Source organism: Megalops cyprinoides, chromosome 17 (assembly GCF_013368585.1).
Source record: "Megalops cyprinoides isolate fMegCyp1 chromosome 17, fMegCyp1.pri, whole genome shotgun sequence".
Taxonomy (NCBI): domain Eukaryota; kingdom Metazoa; phylum Chordata; class Actinopteri; order Elopiformes; family Megalopidae; genus Megalops; species Megalops cyprinoides.
The window spans coordinates 29769608-29791432 of NC_050599.1; the positions used below are offsets into that span (position 1 = coordinate 29769608).

A 21825-nucleotide genomic window follows, 5' to 3' on the forward strand; every position below is an offset into this window, starting at 1 on the left:
GCGCAACTCAGAAAGGGTCAAAGATCAATGATTTCAGTATGTGCAAGTAAATGTACATTCAAACAGACACATTTAGTGCTGACTGTTTATAGTACAATACCATACTACATACTACTGTCAAGCGGCACTATATTGTAATGTATGTAAATCAGGAGTGCATACACTCAGCACAGCATAGGTCTGTCTTTCTGTAGCACTTACAAAAACTATATCTATTTTTATGTATAGAGAGTGTTTGAACTGGATTCCATGGAAAGACCCCATGAATACATTTTTGTGGATGAGGCTGGGTTCAATCTGACGGAGAGGAGAAGGAGAGGCCGGAACATAATTGGCCAACGGGCCATTGTCGAAGTCCCTGGCCAGCATGGTGGCAATGTGACACTTTGTGCAGCCATAAGTAATTGTGGGGATTCTCCACCATCATGCCACCTTGGGGCCATATAACACCCAACATCATCTCACATTCCTGGGTGGTCTTCAGGATGTCTTGTTTGGAGGTGAGCAGCAGGATCATGAGCAGGCAGAGCATCCTGTCTATGTCGTAGTTTGGGACAACATCAGTTTTCACCGCAGTGTCCTGATATGGGAGTGGTTCAACATCAACCAGCGATTCATAAATGTTTGCCTTCCACCATAACCCCCTTTCCTCAACCCAATAGAAGGGGTTTTCTCTGTATGGCGGTGGAAAGTATATGACTGAAAACCCTATACCACAGAAAATCTCCTATAGACCATGGAATTGGCCTGTGGTGACATAGGTGTGGAGTCTTGCCAAGGCTGGATCCGGCACACTTCTTGACTTTGATTTTGCAGTTACATTTACAGTGTACTGTAATGTGCTTTTCATTTACATTTTGTCTTGTCCTTTGGCCTTTTGCAGCACTGCATTTTTACTGTATGCAAGTGTTGAATCAACAGACATTCAATACTGTATTGCTTGCAGTACTTATAGTATGCAATCTCTAAACTGTGTTACTGATTTGTGATTTTTTTTTGAAAATGCAAAATGCATTTACTGTATTGTAAACAATAAACATTTTTTCTGGAGCTACATGCCCTGAACACTGTGCTTTCTGTTTTTTGATGTAGTGTGTAATGTGACTGGCTTTGTGTATGATCTGAAAACATTGTTTGATTTTGAGCACAGATAAAACTGTTTTGAGGCGATTGTTTGATTTTGCAAGAAGAGTTAGAGGTTTGGTGAATGTAGTTTGAAAATTGGATTTTGTGTTTACAGTTTTGAGAAAAGGGTAGAAGGTTTCAAGAATTGTGTCTTAGCAATTGTGAAAAACTGTAATCGCACCAGTTTTAGCATATGCGCTAAACGGCTAATCACACTGGTGTGACCGTACGCACGAAAGGGTTATTCCATTATGCTAAATAATTAATGGCCTAATGAATTAATGAATAATGAATTAATGGCATTAATGAATTGCCAAGTTAAGGCTATATGCAGCTAAATAAATATATTCTATATATTTACTGTAGTATACAGAATATGTATAGTCTATATTTGGCATAGAATATGGCACTTTCTGCCTTTTGTGTTAAAAGTTGGTTCAGAGAAGAACAAGTAACTTCAAATTTTTGAAGAACAGATATGGAAGATGAAGATTTAAATTTGTTTTCTAATTTAGTTATGTTATCTTCTAGCTCAAGCTGTGTACTAAGTGCTTCTCCTGGCTTAAGTGTATGATATAATAGAACCTCTGATATGTGCCTTTGTTGCCTCCCATGCGGTTGATGCTGAGACATCATAGGTAGTGTTTTCTGAAGTAAAAAGTTTCCATTGTTCTCCTAAATATATCACAAAAAATGGGTCACTAAGGAGTATAGGATTTACATGCCAGTGTCGGGACAGTGAGTCGTAGTAAGGTGGGAGCAGATCTATACTAACAGAGGAGTAATCAGATAGAACACACGGGTTAATATGATATGTTTTTGTCCTATCCAGGGCCAGTCTTGAGATGAAAATATAGTCAATTCTTGAAAAGGAGAGATGAGGCCTGGAAAAAAAGGTGAAATCCTTATCTCTTGGGTTAGTTACTCTCCATGCATCGAGCAGGCCAAGGTCAGAGCACAAATCCTTAGTAGGATTGGGGTTTACTTGCTGCACTGCCACGAGACCCTCAGTTGACAAGGGGCTGGTGGTGATATTGGGTGGGTGGGCTAGCAAATACATTATACCCATCAATAGTTCATGCTGCAGCAACAGCAGCATCACATCCGAGATACCAAGTTACAGCAACAACACTATATACCTTGTTATAGCAAGTGCTCTACAACAACACTCTGGCCTGATGCCAAAAAAACTGTTTTTTTCTTTCTCTCTCTCTCTCTCTCTCTCTCTCACACACACACACACACACACACATACACACACACACACCATTTGACTACTTTTCTCTGTACGCATTAGCACATGCCATTTTTAACGAAAACAAAATATGCAAGAATGATGGAATGATGGGCTATATGATAGAACAGAAAGCTCTGTCATGTAGCCTACAATGTCAGAAAAGGGTTCACCTAGGGATGCACTACACAAAACGTGTTCCAACTGTAATGACTGCCAATAGATACTGCAACTGTTTTTACCACAACCATTTTGCAAGACATTGTGTCAAACATCTTGTCCCGAATAAAAAAATTTGGTAACCACAGCAAAAATAATGGTCATTACAGAAAAGAGACAAGATGTAGACAGGAAGCTAAAGGAAACGTGTGTGATGGTCTTTTAAGAGGTCTATAGGCTTGGGCCTACCTTATTTGAAGAGAAGCTCACATCGATGACCTTTCTGGGATGCAAACAGGTTAATCACCATGTCATTGAAGTCCAGTGATTTTTGGATGAAGTCCCAAAGGCTCAAATAGTTCCTAATAGTGGCTAGTCACAAGCAGTGCTTGCCATTCTTTGAGGTATAATCCGAACAAAAAATATCCAGCAACAACGTAAAAAGTTGAATCATTCTGATTTTTTAATGTTGAACTTGCTAGATCAATAAGCTTAATCTGAAGAAGAGTCAGGGATTCATTTAACGGGAGTATTTCCCGTCATTTAGCTAGCGTTTTTAAAAGCTTTGAGGGATAGGTCCAAAATCACCTCTTATTTTAAGCAACAAAATAAGCCTTCAATATATCATCACTATATTAGATGGTATTACTGATAGCTATTTGACAATACTAGCTACCTAACGTTGGTTGACAAATAGTGAAAAGGTTATCTAGCTAGAAAGCTAGTGATTAGGGCTGGGTATTGGCACAGATGCCCCGATTCGATTCTGATTCACAAGCTAATGATTAGATTTGATTCCGATTCAATATTAATTCGATAGGAATGAGAAATGAAATACTATATTGCAACTTTCCATATTTGGAAAGGTGTTTAAAAAGCTCTAAAGGGAACACAAATTTACAAATGCAGTGTCACTGGAAACAAATTGTGAAAACCACTAAAGAAAACGCCAAAGGCTTGTACAGTCATGCGCCGCTTAACGTCCATTCGGACAAGGTCCGTTCGCATATATGTCCGTAGTCTCATAAGGTTATAATAAAGTTTAAAAATCTGGATCGCAGAACGGGACATAACCGACGTAACCGGATGTAGTGAAGGCAACGCTTCCCGCACACAACACGTGTATGTCATGTCTCATGGAAATAAAGTGTTTGCGCTGCTAGGTGTATAATCGTACAGTTCATAGTATACCATATAATACATATGTCTTGATAGTCATAATAAACGCCTATGCTAATGCCTTATGTACGTACTGTACTATACTTTATATTGTTTTAATGTGAACTTTGCAAACTTACAATTAAAAAGTTTATCGTATAACAGTGTATGCTTTGACTCGTAAGCAGCAGCATCCAATCTCGTGCCTATTCCATATAGGTTTGCTAAGTATATAGTTTGGTGTTTGCACAATGTCCGAATCACATAACGTCCTATTTCACAGAACGTATCGTGGACATTAAGCGACGTATGGCTGTATACCAAAATGTTTTTATTTGAGGAACACATGGGTATAGTTCCTTAAAAACAAAACCAACCTGCATCATTGCCTACATATTAATGACATGAAGCAGCAATGTGTTTGCATTAGTTAGCTCAGGGAAAGCTGCTTTGTAAGGTAGCTACAATGACTGACTGACAAATGTAGCTGACTGCCAGTAGCAACTTTTTGTGAACAATTGTGAACTTCTTGCTAGCCTAATATGAACAACTAGCTAGCTAGCTACCTAGCAAACAAACATGAACAACTATGTTTCTCTTGAATTGTGCTAAATTACATTGCATTCGTAAGCAAGTGTTGCTGTTCAGTTTAGATAGCCAGCTAGGTAGTGGCTGTGCACTGTATTAAAGGCTAAAAAGCTGTGACTGCAGTGCACACACATACGAATATGTATACCAGCCATCTCCACAATTTCAGACACCCTTCTCCACGCATCTTTTTTTATTTATATCTCTGTACGTATTGTAGAGTATGGGGAAACCCGACACTGCCACGATAAGCTTCTCCTCCATGTTTGACTGGAACCAAAATGTTGGATCATTTGTTTCAGCAACGTGTCACGCTGCCTTCACTCTGTAGTCGCCATATCGCATCGCTCAGTATTTGCATAAAACAGACCTTGAGTCTAGTCTATTTTAGCCCCACCTAGTTGGCTTTGCAACGGCCACTTGTCTCTTGTCACTGTAAATCGCCAACTCTCACTGAAAATGAATGGCAGCCAGTCGCTCTGTCCCTCTCCTGTGTCGTCCGAGTGACCGTAGGGTTAGCCATGGTGAACACTGAGATTTAATTCTCTGGCTATGTTTAGCCATTGCGGAAATGAACCTAGAAAACCGGGAAAAAATGCACATTAGCCTAAAAGATCGATGCACAAATTTTTCGGATCGATATCGAATCGGACGGATTTTAAAAAACGATTAATCGAAAACCGATATTTTTGCACACCTCTACTAGTGATAGCTAATGTCAGCTATTCACTAGCTACCTATTGACAGCCACTTTTTTTAACTACTCTAATTTTGCCATGATCATGTGATTATTAGAGGAAGTGTTCAAAACAGACAGTCAATAGATGTCAGTTACTTGTATCAGTTTCACTGGACTTTCTCGGATACTTCTCAATAGTTTCTGTTGGAAAACGATATTCAAATTAACCGGCACGTGACCACCTGAGACTTCCGGGTACTGGGCTGAATGAATTAAGCTCAAATGATCAGCAAATCAAGGGGCGTGCCACGAAATTGTCACTCACTTGACAGAAAAAATAAGCCCATTTAGATATATCCTGTGTTCTTCTTGTGACTATTTGGTGCTGTTGCTGCTCTAGGTTCCACCAAATTTTCTTTAAAATATCTGTTCTAAGGTTTTTTAACAATAATTTTCTCATATTTATTGTAAAAGATAGGGAGGGGTTAGCCCTGTTAGCCCATTTATACCAGTGACGAACCGTGCGTATCAGAACTGGGCCATCTGTACCTCCCCAAAAAAATAAATCACTAACAAAAAATACAGGGCGTCCCTAACCATTCTTCCACTTTTGGCAAAATATAATTTTACTGCTCCATCTTCGAAAATTGCGTTGTTCTAGTTATGCGCACGCTCTCACACACACACACACACACACACACACTATCGGACATCACGGAGGCTGTCACTTTATGTGTGATCTGCATTCACACAGGTAGCTCGCTGCATCGTTACACACAACAATTACTCCACTCAGCCACGAAAATGATGTTACATAGACAAATGGCTGCCACAAAACCACACCTTTGTAACAATTACCAAGAAAGACCAAGTCAAGACTCACAAATTAAATGCACAACAACCAATGCTTAAATTCAAGACAGACATCCATCATTCAACAAGTGTATGGAAACAAAATGCAACCAGTTCAACGAGATGCAACACTGTAGCAAAACCAGCGATAGAAATTCAATTTCACTCACCAATGAAGACGAAATCCATCCTCCTGTCCTTTTGGATGAATTTTTCAATAACCTGATCATAAAGCATTGATCACTGGTTTTCAGATCCATGAGAACTTGCTTTTCAATAGCTATGGAATCTAATGCAGAGAGTTGAGATTGTCCTGTTGTGTTCCTCGCATATGTTTTTATCCGTCTGAGGGCGGAAAATGTCCTTTCCATGGATGCAGTGGTGACAGGGATCGTTAAAACTAAACAAGTTAGTGCATATAGCTGATGCATGCTGTCACACAGTCCTTTACATTGGAGGAAGAAGAGGAAGTCAGATGGGCTCTTCCCCTGAAAATCTGCCATAGAATACATCACAGACAGCTCCGTTTTCAGCCGTGGCAAGTCAAAGTGCGGCCCGTAGCTGTCTGTCAGGCTTGAGAAGGCAGTTTCAGGGAATGTAGTCTTAAAGCTGGTGAACTGTTGGGGGTCCAGAAGGGAAAGGAATGAAAGTTTTTTGTGATCTTTAAATCGATTTTGCACTTGATTTAAAATATTGTCAAGAATGTCATCGTGCAGCTTCTTGTAGTGTGAGCGAGAATCTCTGTGGGCTTTCCGTCCAGTTGGCACAACCGGTGTTCTGCACAGTCTCGTCATATATTTGATCAAAACGTTCCCTCTGCCCCTCAATGCAAATACAAAACTCATCCACACTGGCCACAAAAAACTGCATGTCAAATGACTTATTCTGTAAAATGTCGAAAAGCACATCTGCATGTGCAAACATTTCGTTAAAACTTGAAAGTAGAAAGCAAAATTCAAAGTTGCCCAGGTTTGATATGAAGCCATCAGCACTGTGTATGGCAACATCTTCAAATTCATCATGGTGGTCAACTATGTAATCAAACAGATCCTTACAAGCATCCTTCTTTTCAAATACAGTGTACACCAATCTTGATGCAAAATTCCACCTGGTTGGTGCCATTCCTGGCAGTCGCTTCCGACATATTTCATCAAGCAACTGCATTCGTTTTGGCGAGCTAGAAAAGAATGCAGCCAGGCCAGAAAGGTCTGAGAATAAAATTTTGCATTCTCTAATTTTTGCTACACCTTGAGATAAAACCAAATTAAGGGCATGTGCATAACAGTGTATGAAAAACGCCTGTGGGATCTTTTCCTTCACCTTGGCTTGGACTCTGTTCAGCCCCAAGGCCATAACAGCAGCACCATCATAGCACTGGGCTACAAGTTTGTCCATGCATCCATGTTCCTCCAAGAACCCAAGGACCAGGGCTGCTATGTCCTCTGCCTAATTTTACTGCTCCATCTTCGAAAATTGCGTTGTTCTAGTTATGCGCACGCTCTCACACACACACACACACACACACACTATCGGACATCACGGAGGCTGTCACTTTATGTGTGATCTGCATTCACACAGGTAGCTCGCTGCATCGTTACACACAACAATTACTCCACTCAGCCACGAAAATGATGTTACATAGACAAATGGCTGCCACAAAACCACACCTTTGTAACAATTACCAAGAAAGACCAAGTCAAGACTCACAAATTAAATGCACAACAACCAATGCTTAAATTCAAGACAGACATCCATCATTCAACAAGTGTATGGAAACAAAATGCAACCAGTTCAACGAGATGCAACACTGTAGCAAAACCAGCGATAGAAATTCAATTTCACTCACCAATGAAGACGAAATCCATCCTCCTGTCCTTTTGGATGAATTTTTCAATAACCTGATCATAAAGCATTGATCACTGGTTTTCAGATCCATGAGAACTTGCTTTTCAATAGCTATGGAATCTAATGCAGAGAGTTGAGATTGTCCTGTTGTGTTCCTCGCATATGTTTTTATCCGTCTGAGGGCGGAAAATGTCCTTTCCATGGATGCAGTGGTGACAGGGATCGTTAAAACTAAACAAGTTAGTGCATATAGCTGATGCATGCTGTCACACAGTCCTTTACATTGGAGGAAGAAGAGGAAGTCAGATGGGCTCTTCCCCTGAAAATCTGCCATAGAATACATCACAGACAGCTCCGTTTTCAGCCGTGGCAAGTCAAAGTGCGGCCCGTAGCTGTCTGTCAGGCTTGAGAAGGCAGTTTCAGGGAATGTAGTCTTAAAGCTGGTGAACTGTTGGGGGTCCAGAAGGGAAAGGAATGAAAGTTTTTTGTGATCTTTAAATCGATTTTGCACTTGATTTAAAATATTGTCAAGAATGTCATCGTGCAGCTTCTTGTAGTGTGAGCGAGAATCTCTGTGGGCTTTCCGTCCAGTTGGCACACCGGTGTTCTGCACAGTCTCGTCATATATTTGATCAAAACGTTCCCTCTGCCCCTCAATGCAAATACAAAACTCATCCACACTGGCCACAAAAAACTGCATGTCAAATGACTTATTCTGTAAAATGTCGAAAAGCACATCTGCATGTGCAAACATTTCGTTAAAACTTGAAAGTAGAAAGCAAAATTCAAAGTTGCCCAGGTTTGATATGAAGCCATCAGCACTGTGTATGGCAACATCTTCAAATTCATCATGGTGGTCAACTATGTAATCAAACAGATCCTTACAAGCATCCTTCTTTTCAAATACAGTGTACACCAATCTTGATGCAAAATTCCACCTGGTTGGTGCCATTCCTGGCAGTCGCTTCCGACATATTTCATCAAGCAACTGCATTCATTTTGGCGAGCTAGAAAAGAATGCAGCCAGGCCAGAAAGGTCTGAGAATAAAATTTTGCATTCTCTAATTTTTGCTACACCTTGAGATAAAACCAAATTAAGGGCATGTGCATAACAGTGTATGAAAAACGCCTGTGGGATCTTTTCCTTCACCTTGGCTTGGACTCTGTTCAGCCCCAAGGCCATAACAGCAGCACCATCATAGCACTGGGCTACAAGTTTGTCCATGCATCCATGTTCCTCCAAGAACCCAAGGACCAGGGCTGCTATGTCCTCTGCCTGATTTTTCCCTGTCACATCCTCAAATTTGATGAACCTCTCTTTCACGCCACTGTCTGTTATTAAATGAAGAACAAGCGATAGCTGTGCAGTATTGCTGACATCTGTTTCATCCAGCATTACGGCTGCAATGAGTGCTTTCCTTATTTCTTCTTTGATGGTCTCAGCCATCACATCGGCAACAGCACTTATCAAGTTGTTCTGTATTTGACTTGAGGTTCCAATAAACACTTTGGATGTGGACAGATGGTAGTGCAAGTCTGGATCATAATCCGCTAAAAATGATAGAAGCTCCAAGTAATTACCACAATTCGCTGATTCTCTGCCCTCGTCATGGCCTCTTGAAAGGTAACTCCCGTTTCCCAGGGAAAATCACACAGTGGATCAGACGTTTCAAAATCTCCCTATGTTTTTTCACCTTTTGTGCATCGTTGTTTCTCTCCGCCTCTGTTCGTCCAGCTGTAGACCAATCGTTGTGTCTCCAAACATTTTCATGGTAATCTTTGCCTTAAGATGACCTTGTGTATTTTGGTGTTTTTGTGCAGCCTTAGTTAAACAGCTAAGATTCTCGTAGCCTTTCCAATTCCACGCACCCTTGTCGGTCCCAAACAACAAGCTCTCCCAGCAGTAGAGCCTCCTGTGTCGAACTGAGGCTGTAAGCCAAGTGTATCGTTCCCAGTTGCTAGCCTGAAAATGGCGAACATAGCCTGCATTTGATGGTTGATTGAGCTCGAGATGTTCGGGCGTTGGGTGGCCTTTTTTGTTTTAAACAATGTCCATCTTTTCATTGAACGGTCGTCTTGAAAAGGGCACTGATAATAAATCCGCGACAATCCTGTTGCCATTTTCGACGTCAGCTATCAATCGCTAGTTAGCACTTGTGTCTGAGCGAGCGAGCGGGTCTTCTAGAATAACCTGGAGCAGTGTTGCAGATCTCGCAAGAGAAACAAGCGACCAGGTCTGTGGAAACAAGCCCAAAAGAAGCAACTTGGCTCTAAAAAAAAGCCTTACCTACCACAATGTGTGTGAGAGAGGCCACTTTATATCAATTTATATATATATGTATGATTTTATTTTGCATTTCATTAGCAGCCATTTCAAAAATATCGTAACTAGTAATTTTACATTTTTCTTTTTAACTCTAAAGAAGTTGAACAAAATAACTGGCCAACAAAAAATGAGGAATGAATGAAAATGAAAGTAAAGAAGCTGCATATTACAAACTGGTCAAGTAATTATATCAGTGAAGGCAAGACATAGATATCTTGAACATGCATGGAGCAACTGCATGGTTGATTAACGCTGTGCATTTGGTCCGGTGCATTTTGATTTCTTTATCACAAGCAGATCCAGTCAATTCGCCAAGATAGTCAACAGAACTAATGGATGTGTGACAGGCTATGTAGGGTACTACCTTCAGCTCACTTCTGTGTCTTGTCTCGTTTGGCTTTGAGACTGTGAATCCAATGTCCGTAAGCCTCATTGACAAGAACGGTGCTGCATTTCTTTTATGTTTATCAGTGCTGGCATGTTGAACAAGATCTGCATGATGTGCACGTATTTCACACTTACAGAATCTGCACACTGCCTTTGAATCGTTCCCCACTTGAGATCAAATCCAGTCTTTTAATCCACTCTCTTTCTCCCACTCTTTGTTGTATTTTTTCCGTATTTCACCCACTTAGTCGCTGGCATTGTTTGCAAACTAGCTAAAGAAACTCCATCATTGATGCACCATCAATCGTGCGATTTTGATTTTTCATTTGTATGGGGAAGGGGAGGGACGGAGGGAACAGGGTTGTGGACGGATCCTGCAACAGGACAAACTAGGCAGTTTCGCTTTATTAAACAGGTATAGTGGAGAGAGGCAGGAGATAGGGAGCAAGCCCAAATAAGTAACAACACTTGAACCACAACCTGCGACTACCAATATTTGCAAGCGACTTTACAGAAAAACAAGCCCAAAGTCGCTTATAATAATTGGACTTGGCAACTGTGCCCTGGAGCCGTGGGAAAATCTGAAAGAATATGCCCATTGGCTACAAATCCAAATATGATTAGTTGACCAAATTGTTAATCCAAATGTACACTCTCACTTCGTTTAATGGTCAGGGCATTCTACCAAGGATATCCACAATATTCCAAAGTCCCATGATGCCTTGCACGGAATATGTGCAGAACTTCCGGTTTAGCGTAAACAAATGCTATGGTAACGTCTTAAAATGGCAGAAATTTGGGAACATACACAGACAACACTAAAACGACTTGATATTGTCCTACACCACCATTCTACCATAGAAGGATGAGAGGATGATATGAAAAAGTGGCCAGGAATTACGTATGGTAGTATTTTTAGTTACTTTGTCGAGTCTTTAGCAAGCAACAAAGAAGCTATGAACAACCTGAAAAGCTCAGAAGCATATTAGTATCTTCACAGCAATAAGGTTGGACAGGTTCTGGTGAAGACTGTAGACAAATACATTTATTTAAAAGCGGACATTAAGCCTAGCCAGAGCCTGAAGAGTCCGTACCACCAAGCATGGGTGGTTACTACAGAGACGGGAGGTCCAGACAGCAGGGTGCTCACGCATCGCTGGACTCGGGAAATCATGCAGTCATGCAGCAGTTGTTTATGGAAGGTTAGCTGACAGCAAGCGTAGATTGATAGATAGTTCATGAAGTAAGATTAAATCAATTTAGACACGTTTACGAATGTTGACGCTCATTGGGGAGAACATCCTCCATTCAGGATATTCTCCCCAGGGACTCAGTAGAACAATATCTGATTGGTTGCATTTTTTTCCAACACAAAACCACTCAAATGCGCAATGCATGGACAGAAAACAACGGATACAAGTCGGAGTAACACTGTAATATTATGGATAAGCAACACAGAGACCATTTTTATTTATTCATTTTATTTAAATTTTATTTTATTTTAATTTATTTATAGAATTAATCAGATACGTTTTTTTATTTTTTCATCTGAGGATTCCAGGGCCTTCTCTGAATACCTGGAAGGCCCTGACGGTTCACCACTGATTTATACCAGCCGTCCCTGATTATAACCATTGTCTTCTCTTTTCACATACTGTAGAAGATCTGATATTAACTAGATAACTCCTGAAGGAAATACAGTGCTTGCAAGTAGGCATGGGCAGTATCTATGTTTTTCATACCTTCATACCTTCCAGACATTTCACAAAGATGCAAACTCCTCACCTTTTGGTGAAATTCACTGTTTTGAGAAATTCATTTTGGGGGGTCGGTCGGGTGACCAACAACAGCAGAAGTTCAGAAACACTTGTTTACCTTCTCTGTGGACTGCATTTTTTTCCCACTCGCATTCTGCGAAGACCCGCCAGCCTCTGAATGGCTCTGACCCTGATATTCTTACCCTAACCATCTCACTCCTAACCAATGAAGGCAACGAGTACTAGGCAATCAGAGAAGGTAAAAAGAAAACAAAAAACAAAAAGTCCTGTGCGTTCCATTCGTTAGGCAGGTGGCTTGGTAGTCACTGCCTTCGTAGGCAGCATCTTAACTCGTAAGGTATCTCAGAAGGTAATGGTAGAAATTGTGTTTGGAATGCCCTTAGAAGTGTGAATGCGTCATATGAGACATTTACTCCCACATCACCGTCTTCATCAAACAGTAGTATTGACACTACGCGTTCACAGTAAGCTTTACAGGCACCAAACAAAATTACATTTTGTTTACACCAAAAGGATAAACCCTAAATGATAATATTGCCTATTATAATATTAATATATTATTCAATGGTGTATTCTCCCATTCATTTTCTGGTAGGAGAATCATTACTAGTAGGCCACATCATTAATGCTAGCTAGCCGCGGAAGAAACCGCTAACCTTGATGACTGTGAAGTCTAGCTTGCCAAACTTTTCGACCTGAGCCATCCAGCTACGACGAAACGTTTTGCCCTACAATGGATGGATGGGTGGTTGCTAGGGTGTTCATAGGCGTGACATGGTAAAGTGGTTACTTTCAGTATGAGGTATTTTACATCTACTTCCTTTTTTGGCATAACAATATGGATACTGTGTACACTGATACTATCACAGTTCTCAGTAGGGCTGAATGATTTATTGTTTGTTTTCACCCCCCCCTCCAAAAAAAAAACAATTTCTCCTCGGATCTGCACTAATCTCGTAGATGACCTATTTTGATCTCAAAACGGTGAATATGAGTATGCCCATCTGGCAATGCATGTCAGCTGGACCATTCTTGAAATTATGCCTGCACTATCAACTCGCTGCAAGGACAGCTTCACTCTCCTCCAAGTGACACGGTATCCCATAGCTAGTAGAGACCCTTTCACAAGCCTATAGCCTGCATCAGGCATTCTGGCTTTGATGGCTCTCACCTTCTGATCTAGGACACTGTCAGGTATATCAGAGTAGCAGTTTCTGACTGAGAGATCATGCTCTCTCATTCTCCTGTACAGTGTGGATCTTGAAATGTCATGGACGTCAGCTAGAATGGTTATTGGTAGGTTCATGCTTCGGGGATTTTCAAGGATGTCCCTATTAATGCTAAATTTAGGTCACCCCACACTTCCATTCCACTCAACTACAGCTACACTGTCAAGTAATGGAGCAACAGTGCTGTCTGAAAGGTGAGACTTTATCACCGCACTGAGATGCTGTAAGCCTACTACACACTGAGGAATGTCTATATAAGCTGCCCCTGCTCGAAGAAACTGCAATTCCTGAAAGCTAACCAAGTGCAGGTAATCAAAATCAATGGGCTCCCTACTGATTACTGTAGAAAGCCTATCCCTGACCCTTTGTAAGAGCTGCCATCACATGGCTTCCTGCAAGAGGGAAATCAGCAAGAGAAAATTAACTAGGACAAGGTGACCAAAAATGGTCAGATGTGCATATTACACAGATTATTAACCTTTTGGGTAAAGAGGTCCACATACCTGAACAAAAGATCTTGGTGGACAAGGTTCCATTCTGTAGAAAAGGGCATTATGACACCATTGGATTATTATTCATACACATACCACACTTACATCGATCCATCCATTCAGCGCTGTGTGTGTTTATGAGGAGATCGGGACTGGGACCTGGCTTTGTTGGTGCTTTATTCAACCCAACGCAGACATCTGTTACACATGCCTATGTTTTTGTCATCATGCCTAAATACTCTCACCGCATGTTACATGGAATATTAAAGCCACTAATATTGTCTCTCTCTTTCTGTCGCTCACACTGGGAAAACACATACCGTTAGCCTACAGCATAGCCAGTTAGCAGCAAAAAAGATAGCTGCCGTTGATGCTTTAGCATAAGCTCTTGATATTATTGATTTAAAAAGAGATGGTGATGGCGACAGACTCCATGACATTGACAAGATGACATAAATAGTGAAAATCTTGCTATGCTACATTTAAAAGCATTTCAATTAATAAAAGTGATATTAATGTCAACTTACCTCCATGTAGCTCAACACGCAATAATGTTATCCCTCCAGTCGAGTGCTAACTGGGACCGAGGGAATTGTGGGTGTAGCCACGCTGTCGATCCAAGTCAAACCCACCAATAGAAACTCTTCTCTCATCCATCAGTGTAGATCCCACCCATCAAGTTCAACTTGCAAGCAAAACTTTTTGACTCGTAAAACTTTTTGACCCACAAGCAAAACTTTTTGACTCGCAAGCAAAATTTTTTGACTTGCAACCAAAGAGGACTTATTCATACCCTTCGTAATTATAAGGCTAACCTTGCTCAGGTGGAAGATGTTGTCTTATAAACTCATCCAATTTGTTGATGGTCTCCGCCTGTGTAGGTAACAAGTGGATCACCTGTTTTGAATTATTTCATGAGCTTAAATACCTTTCCTCACTGTAAGGTCAAACAGTACAGTTGGATTTTCAATTGAACAAACCAAAATGAAGAGAAAAGAGCATTCAAAACAAGTGAGGGATATAATTGTGGAGGAGCACAAATCTAGGGAAGGATACAAGAACATTTCAAAGGCACTGAACATACCTTGGAGCTCAGTGCAGTCCATCATACAGAAGTGGAAGAAATATGGAACTACAGCCACACTGCCTAGGGCAGGCTGCCCCCCTAAAATGAGTTGCTGAACAAGAATGGCACTTGTCAGGAGGCTACTGTGATGTCAACTGTCACTCTAACTGATCTACAGTGCCTGCCAGTGACTACAACTGAAAATGATGTCCAAACACCATCCCCACAGTGAAATACGCTGGTGGTAGCATCATGTTATGTGGGTGCTTTTCAGCAGCAGGTACTGGCAATCTGGTCAAGACTGATGGAAAGATGAATGCTGCACAATATATGGAGATTCTGGATAAAACCTACTTCCCTGAAAGTTTAAACTAGGTTTATGTTTCAGCAGAACAACGACCTAAAGCACACTGCTAGAGCAACGCTGGATTGGCTTAAAGTGAAGAAAATTGACATCTTTGAGTGGCCCAGTCAGAGTCCTGACCTTAACTTGATCAAACATCTGTGGAAAGACCTCAAAATTTCTGTCTACCACCGCTCCCCAACTAACCTGGTACAGCTTGAGCAATTTAGCAAGGAGCAATCGGCTAATATTGCTCTAACACGTTGTGAAAAATTAAGAGAGACAAAAAGTCTGATGGCTGTAATAACTGCAAAAGGTGGTTCAAACAAGTACTAAAGAAGGGTGATGAATACTTATTAATTGTTATACTAATTAGATGTGTGAAAGCATGACCTCAAGCAACAGAGGAAAGATGGTTTACATTTGCAACTAGGATGTGGCTAAGTGGTTGCTAGGGTGTTACTAGGTTGTTGCCAGGGCGTTACTAGGTGGTTCCTAGGCTGTTGCTAGGTGGTTGCTAAGGTATATAAGGTGGTTGCTAGGATGCTGGTAGGTGGTTAGTAGAGCGTTGCTAGATGGTTACTAAGGTATATGATTTGATTGGTAGGGCGTTGTTGGGTGGTTGCCAGGGTGTTGCTAAGTGGTTGCTAAAGTGTTGCTAAGTGGTTGCTAGGGCATTGCTAGATGGTTACTAAGCTATATGAGTTGGTTGCTAGGGCATTGTTGGGTGGTTGCCAGGGTGTTGGTAAGTGGTTGCTAGGGTAAACAATATGGTTGCTGGGCATTGCTAGGGCGCTGCTGGGTGGTTGCCAAAGTGTTGCTAACTGGTTGCCAGGTGGTTGCTAGGGTGTTGGTCAGCGGTTGCTATGGTGTTGCTAAGTGGTTGCTAGGCGGTTGCTATGTGGTTGCTAAGGTATATAAGGTAGTTGCTGGGGTGTTGCTAGGTGGTTGCTAGGGAGTTGCTAGGGCTTTGTTGGGTGGTTGCCAGGGTGTTGCTAAGTGGTTGCTAGCTGGTTGCTAGGGTGTTACTAAGTTGTTGCTAGGGTGCTACTAGGTGGTTACTAGGGTAAGCAATATGGCTGTTGGTTCATTGCTAGAGCGTTGCTAGGTGGTTGCCAGGGTGTTGCTAGGTGGTTGCCAGGGTAAACAATATGGTTGCTGGGACATTGCTAGGACGTTGCTGAGTGGTTACCAGGGTGTTGCTGAGTGGTTGCTAGGGTAAACAATATGGTCACTAGGGTGTTGCTAAGGCATTGCTGGGTGGTTGCTAAAGGGTTGCTAATTGGTTGCTATGTGGTTGCTAGGGTAAACAATATGGTTGCTAGGGACACACCCACCTTTGGTGAGTGTTGGTTCACATGACCCAAAGCAACATATCAGGTCCTGTGGTTATTGGTCAAGTGGTGACCAAGCGGTAAGACTTTGAAAAATGAATTGATGTCAATGGCAGGATGGAAGAATGAGTAAACAACAAAAAGACGAGTGCGGATCAGTATGGGTTTCAATGAGTATTGGGTGGCATGACCTGAGCCAGCATATGAGGTACTATGGCTGTAGGCCGAAAGGTGACCGAACGGTAAGACTTCGAAAAATGAATTGAAGCCACTTGGAGGATGGAGGGATGAGTGAATGACAAAAAGACAAGTGCGGGTCAGTATGGCTTTCAATGAGTGCTGGGTGACATGACCTGAGCTAGCATATGAGGGATGTTTGTGTGATAGTAAGTGTGTGATAGTAATAGTTGATGTAAGTGTGACCGTGTGATAAGGCTTTGATAAATGAATTGAAGTCAACGGCAGGATGGAGAGATGAATAAATGAGTAAAAACACTGATGAAAAAAATGACAAAAAGACGAGTGCGGGTCAAGACGGTCTTGGATGAGTGTTGGATAATTTGTCCCAAGGCAACATCTGAGGTATGGTGGCTCTGGGGTGAGAAGTGGCCAAGTGGGAAGGCCATGAAGTGTGAGAGGGGTGTTTTTGAAAATGAAAGGGAGTCCATGGGAAAAAAGGGATGAAAAAACGACAAAGAATGGAGAACGACGGGGGTACGGCTTAGCTGTATACAAGCACACCGATCGGGGTCAGACCGGATGAGTTACAGTTGGTTTGGGGTCAATATCTCGAAAACTGTGGGAGGAGAAGCGGGACAAAATTTGGTGGAATAATAAGAAGAAAAAGAACTAGAAAGTGCATTTACTGAAGAAAATGCAGAGTGTGATTGTAACCCGGCAGTGAAAACGTGGTAACGTATAAGAGACGATTGCTAGGAAGTGGCTAAGAAGAATAAAACTATCGGATAACAATAGTTTGCTTGAAATGCTTCGCATTGCAAGCACACTAATAAAACTATCATAAAACTATCAGATAACAATAGTGAATAGTTCAGATAACTCTAAAAAGAAGAAGAAGAAGACTATCAGATAACAATACTGTGGAAAGTCATGTCAAGAATGAAAGAATAAGCCTACAAGGTTGAGGGAACTTGTTTCATTTGGTGATGAAAATGCAGACATTGTAATGACCGTAGGGCTGTACTACGAAGGGAGTTTGACCTACTCAGATCTAACTCGGGGTTATCAAGGAAAGTCAGGGTTGACAAACTCTGATTGCCTGAGTTGGTGTTAAACGGTACTACAACAGTGATTAAGATGTTGGTTAGTTGATTCGGTGTTGACTTAATCAGAGTTTGTTCGCATTAAAAAGGGGCGTGTTTGGCAATGCAGAGTTTTTGCATAATGGCTCGTGCTCTGTATTTTTCCCCAAAGAGTGCACGTAGGTAATCTTAGGGTATGAGGAGTTTAAAGAAACGTTAACAGCTAAATCTAACACAGTGGCGGCCAACAAAGCCAGAGAGACTTGTTGGCAGCGCATTGCCGACAGAGTAAATTCGTAAGAACAGTGTTCTTGTCGTATGTTCTCTATTTTGTCTTACGGACTCTTCTTTGATTTGTAATATGATTGAGATGTAAGTACACGTAGAATAGTATATCTAAATATGTGAAAACAATTAGCATAGTTTAATTATAACCTACACATGTTCTGACATTGACCCGTTACCCACTGTTAATGAATTAAGATTTACTCCCCAAAGCACCTAGGCTGTAGGGCTCCCTGTATGAACGTAATGCTATTGTGTTAAGAATAACTTCATTCTAACAATCTGTCAGGGCTCCGCCCCCTTAGCCGCGGTGTTCTCGTTTGTTTCCCCTGTGTCTTAGCCCCGCCCCGCTGCCTGTCTGCTCACCTGCACCCCATCACCTCGTCATCCCTGCCCTATATCTCCTCTGCGTGTCCCTGTCTGTTTGCTTGTTCGTTGCAGTGAGTTTTTTCCTGTCTCGTCCCCGCTCTAGCTAACCTGACGTTTGATCACTGTTCTCGGATTCCTGCCTGATTCTCGACTTCGCCCTTCGCCTGCCGTTTTGGTTCCGTCTGCCTGATTCTTGACCACCTGGTTACTGACTCCGCCTGCCCCGACTCCTGATCCTGGATCTGCCCCCGGACTGCCTTCCCGTGTCTCTGAACCCTGCCTGCCCCTGTACTACGAACTGCCTGACGATTTGCATTAAACGCTTGATTTCGCTTACCCGGTGGTCCGCGCTTGTGTCCCGATCCCCGTTCCTGACACAATCATTTCAGCTGCATCCCCAGTGGAAAGCATACCTGGACAGAGGACAACAGAGGAAGGCCCATGATGGAGGGGGTCGAGGGGGCAGTCAGTTCTGACCCTGGTGGCAGCTCAATGTCCACCCTTTATGTACAGGGTAATATAATATCAATAGTTTTGATTGCCCAGTTTAAAAGAATTTTATGTAGTTTACATGCCTGTCTTATGTACAGTTGATACTATTGATTTCCTCCAGCCACCAGCATGCCCCTCATCTGACTCTCAGGTAGAGGTAAGTGTGGAAATATTTGACGAGTTCTGTGGATTTATCAATGCTGATATGTTGACACAACAGTTTTTCTTTTTTTTTCAGGAGGACTTGGGTGAGGAGACCATGTCATCCATGTCTGACACACACATCCAGGTTGAGCCATTTCATCACTTGTTTTTTATGTCTATTTAACAGTGACTAACATAGGCTAATACTAGGCTATGTATGGCAAATTGTCATGAGCTGATATGTCCAGTCATACATCTATTGAATGAGAATGAATCTTCAAGAGAACAAAGCTTTGGTCAGTTGACAATCGCATTATTGTCTTTCAGGAGGAGCTAAATCAACCACTCTCCCCACCCATAACTACCTCATCTCAGAGAACTCAAAGGGTATCTTTTCCTTTGCTACTTAAGGATTATTCATACTGACAATATGTAACACTAATGATGCCGAATCCTGCATGCCATGTTCGTTATCTCAATGTGTTTTGCTGTGCAGGCTGGATCTGACAATGTGCGGTTGCTCTATAAGTGTATGCTTGAGCTTGACTGCCAGAAAAAAATGCTACAAATAAGAAAACTTAAACTGGAAATAGAAAAGCTGGAACATGACAAAAAGGTATTGCTATACATTGACCATCCTTTAATCAATATGTCTCTACCATCTGTAACTTTTTTTTTCTTTTAATTTTTAGGAAAAGGAGATTGCCAATAAATACACGAATCAAGAAAGAATAATTTCATGTGTCTTTTTTTATTGGTGAAAAATTGATTTGTGATGGCCTCTCTAACAGCTCTTCCTGTTGGGTGATCAAACATCACTGTGTCCACTACATCTGGTGGCATCGACAGCTGGCATGGTGCTATTTCTTTTCTAAAAGTGGCAATGTTATGGAACACCACACATGCTGCCACCACCTCACATGCCCGCTCCGGACGCACCCGCAAGCCTTGCAGGCAAGCAAAGCATGCTTTGATGACCCCAAATGTCATCTCTATCCTGACCCTTGTGTTACTGTGAGCCACATTATATTTTATTTGTATCCTTGTTTGTGGGTGAGGATAGGGGGTCAGTGGGTAGCACAGACATGGGTACCCTCTGTCCCCAAGCAGCAGGCCATCAAAACGCCCTTTGAACGATAGAAAGAAATTTTCACAATACAGCATGATGTGTGAAATATAGGGTGGTGGTTGTCTTACCTTGTTCACATCTCTGACCAAGAGTGGATTCCCGAAAAATGTGTGAATTATTCACCAACCCAGGCCACCTAGCCTCCAAACCGGTCACCATTAAATGGGGATCACATGTCCTCTGGCAAAGGATTTCAGACCATTTTAACATACTACCATTATAAGAAAATCACCACCTAATGTGTCTTTAATTGTCTTGAATATAAGTAGAAGTTTTAAGGACAAAATAATGTCGACTAGGCTACATGTCAGATCAAATACAATATGAGCAAATGCCTGAACACTGATGCTGTGAAATGACTTCCTATTCACATAATCCCCCTCATGTTCTCCCAGGGGCGCACTAATGGGGATATGCGTACAGTCAATTGCACTAATCACCCTCAGGATTCCTATGGAAAAAAATTGTTCTGTAAATAGGCCTAGCCTATGCATATTAAAAATAGACCAAGTATTTTTATATTGTGAATTACCTGCCATCGCATAAAAAGCCTCTTTGATCTTTAGAATGCTTAAGTGGTCAGGGAACACAACAAATGCATCCAGACGTTTAGTGAGAGCAAGTACCACCTTGCGAACTGCACGGCATACAGTATTCTTGCTCAGATGTTCAGCATCTCCAATGGAATACATGAAGTGTATATCGTAAATATCATAAATATCGTAAAGCAAGGCACACTGTCTGTTCAACAGTGAGGGCATTACTCCAGCGAGTGCCATTGGAGATGTCTGGCCCTAGAAGCTGGCAAAGATACTGAATTCCCTCAGATGAGAATCGATATCTTTCATAGGGAACATCATCAGGGTAAGCTAGAGGAGTCTGACAGTCTCTAAACACCCTCGCCCTGCGGAGTGAGCCTCTCACAATCTGTGTACCAATGTCGACTGAGTCTTCCAAATGTACCGGCATTTTTCTCGACAAGATTGTGGGCGGAAGGCGCGGTGCTTATATAGGGTAACATTGGGTTAACCACGAAGATAACCTGCTCGGAGCAGTTTAGAGATGCGGCGTAAATTGGCATGACAACATACGTCGGGTAAGACTTATCCACCTTTCGTAGTACGAGTTAATCGGGAAGTTACACCCAACGTCAAAGTTACTCCTGAAGTTACCTGGATAAGCCAGTTACCTCACTTCGTAGTACAGCCCTCAGATGCAACAAGTTCCAAGACATTGAGCTCATGTGTGATATGTTACCTTTATTGGATTTTCATTTTGGTGTACTGTTGCCGAGAGTATCTATTGCTGGCTGCTCAAGATTTGATCACCACGAGGCATTGACCAGAATGCAGGCTCTTTTGTGTCCCCTTTGTTAATCTTCTCCACAAACTTGAAAGAATGAATGTGTTCTGGGTATATGTGTAAGTGTGTGCATTAGGTGTGTGTGTGTGTGTGTGTGGTGTGGTTCTGTAAACAAACAGAAATGATACAGCAACAGCAACACAGTACAGATTCAATAGCTAACAATTAAACAGAACTAACATGAATGA

At 41.8% G+C, this 21825-nt stretch overlaps 1 pseudogene; it reads right to left on the bottom strand.

Annotated features, from left to right (window-relative positions):
• Positions 1-292: 292 nt before the first annotated feature.
• LOC118791866 lies at positions 293-21244 on the bottom strand (annotated as a pseudogene).
• Between the last annotated feature and the right edge of the window lie 581 nt (positions 21245-21825).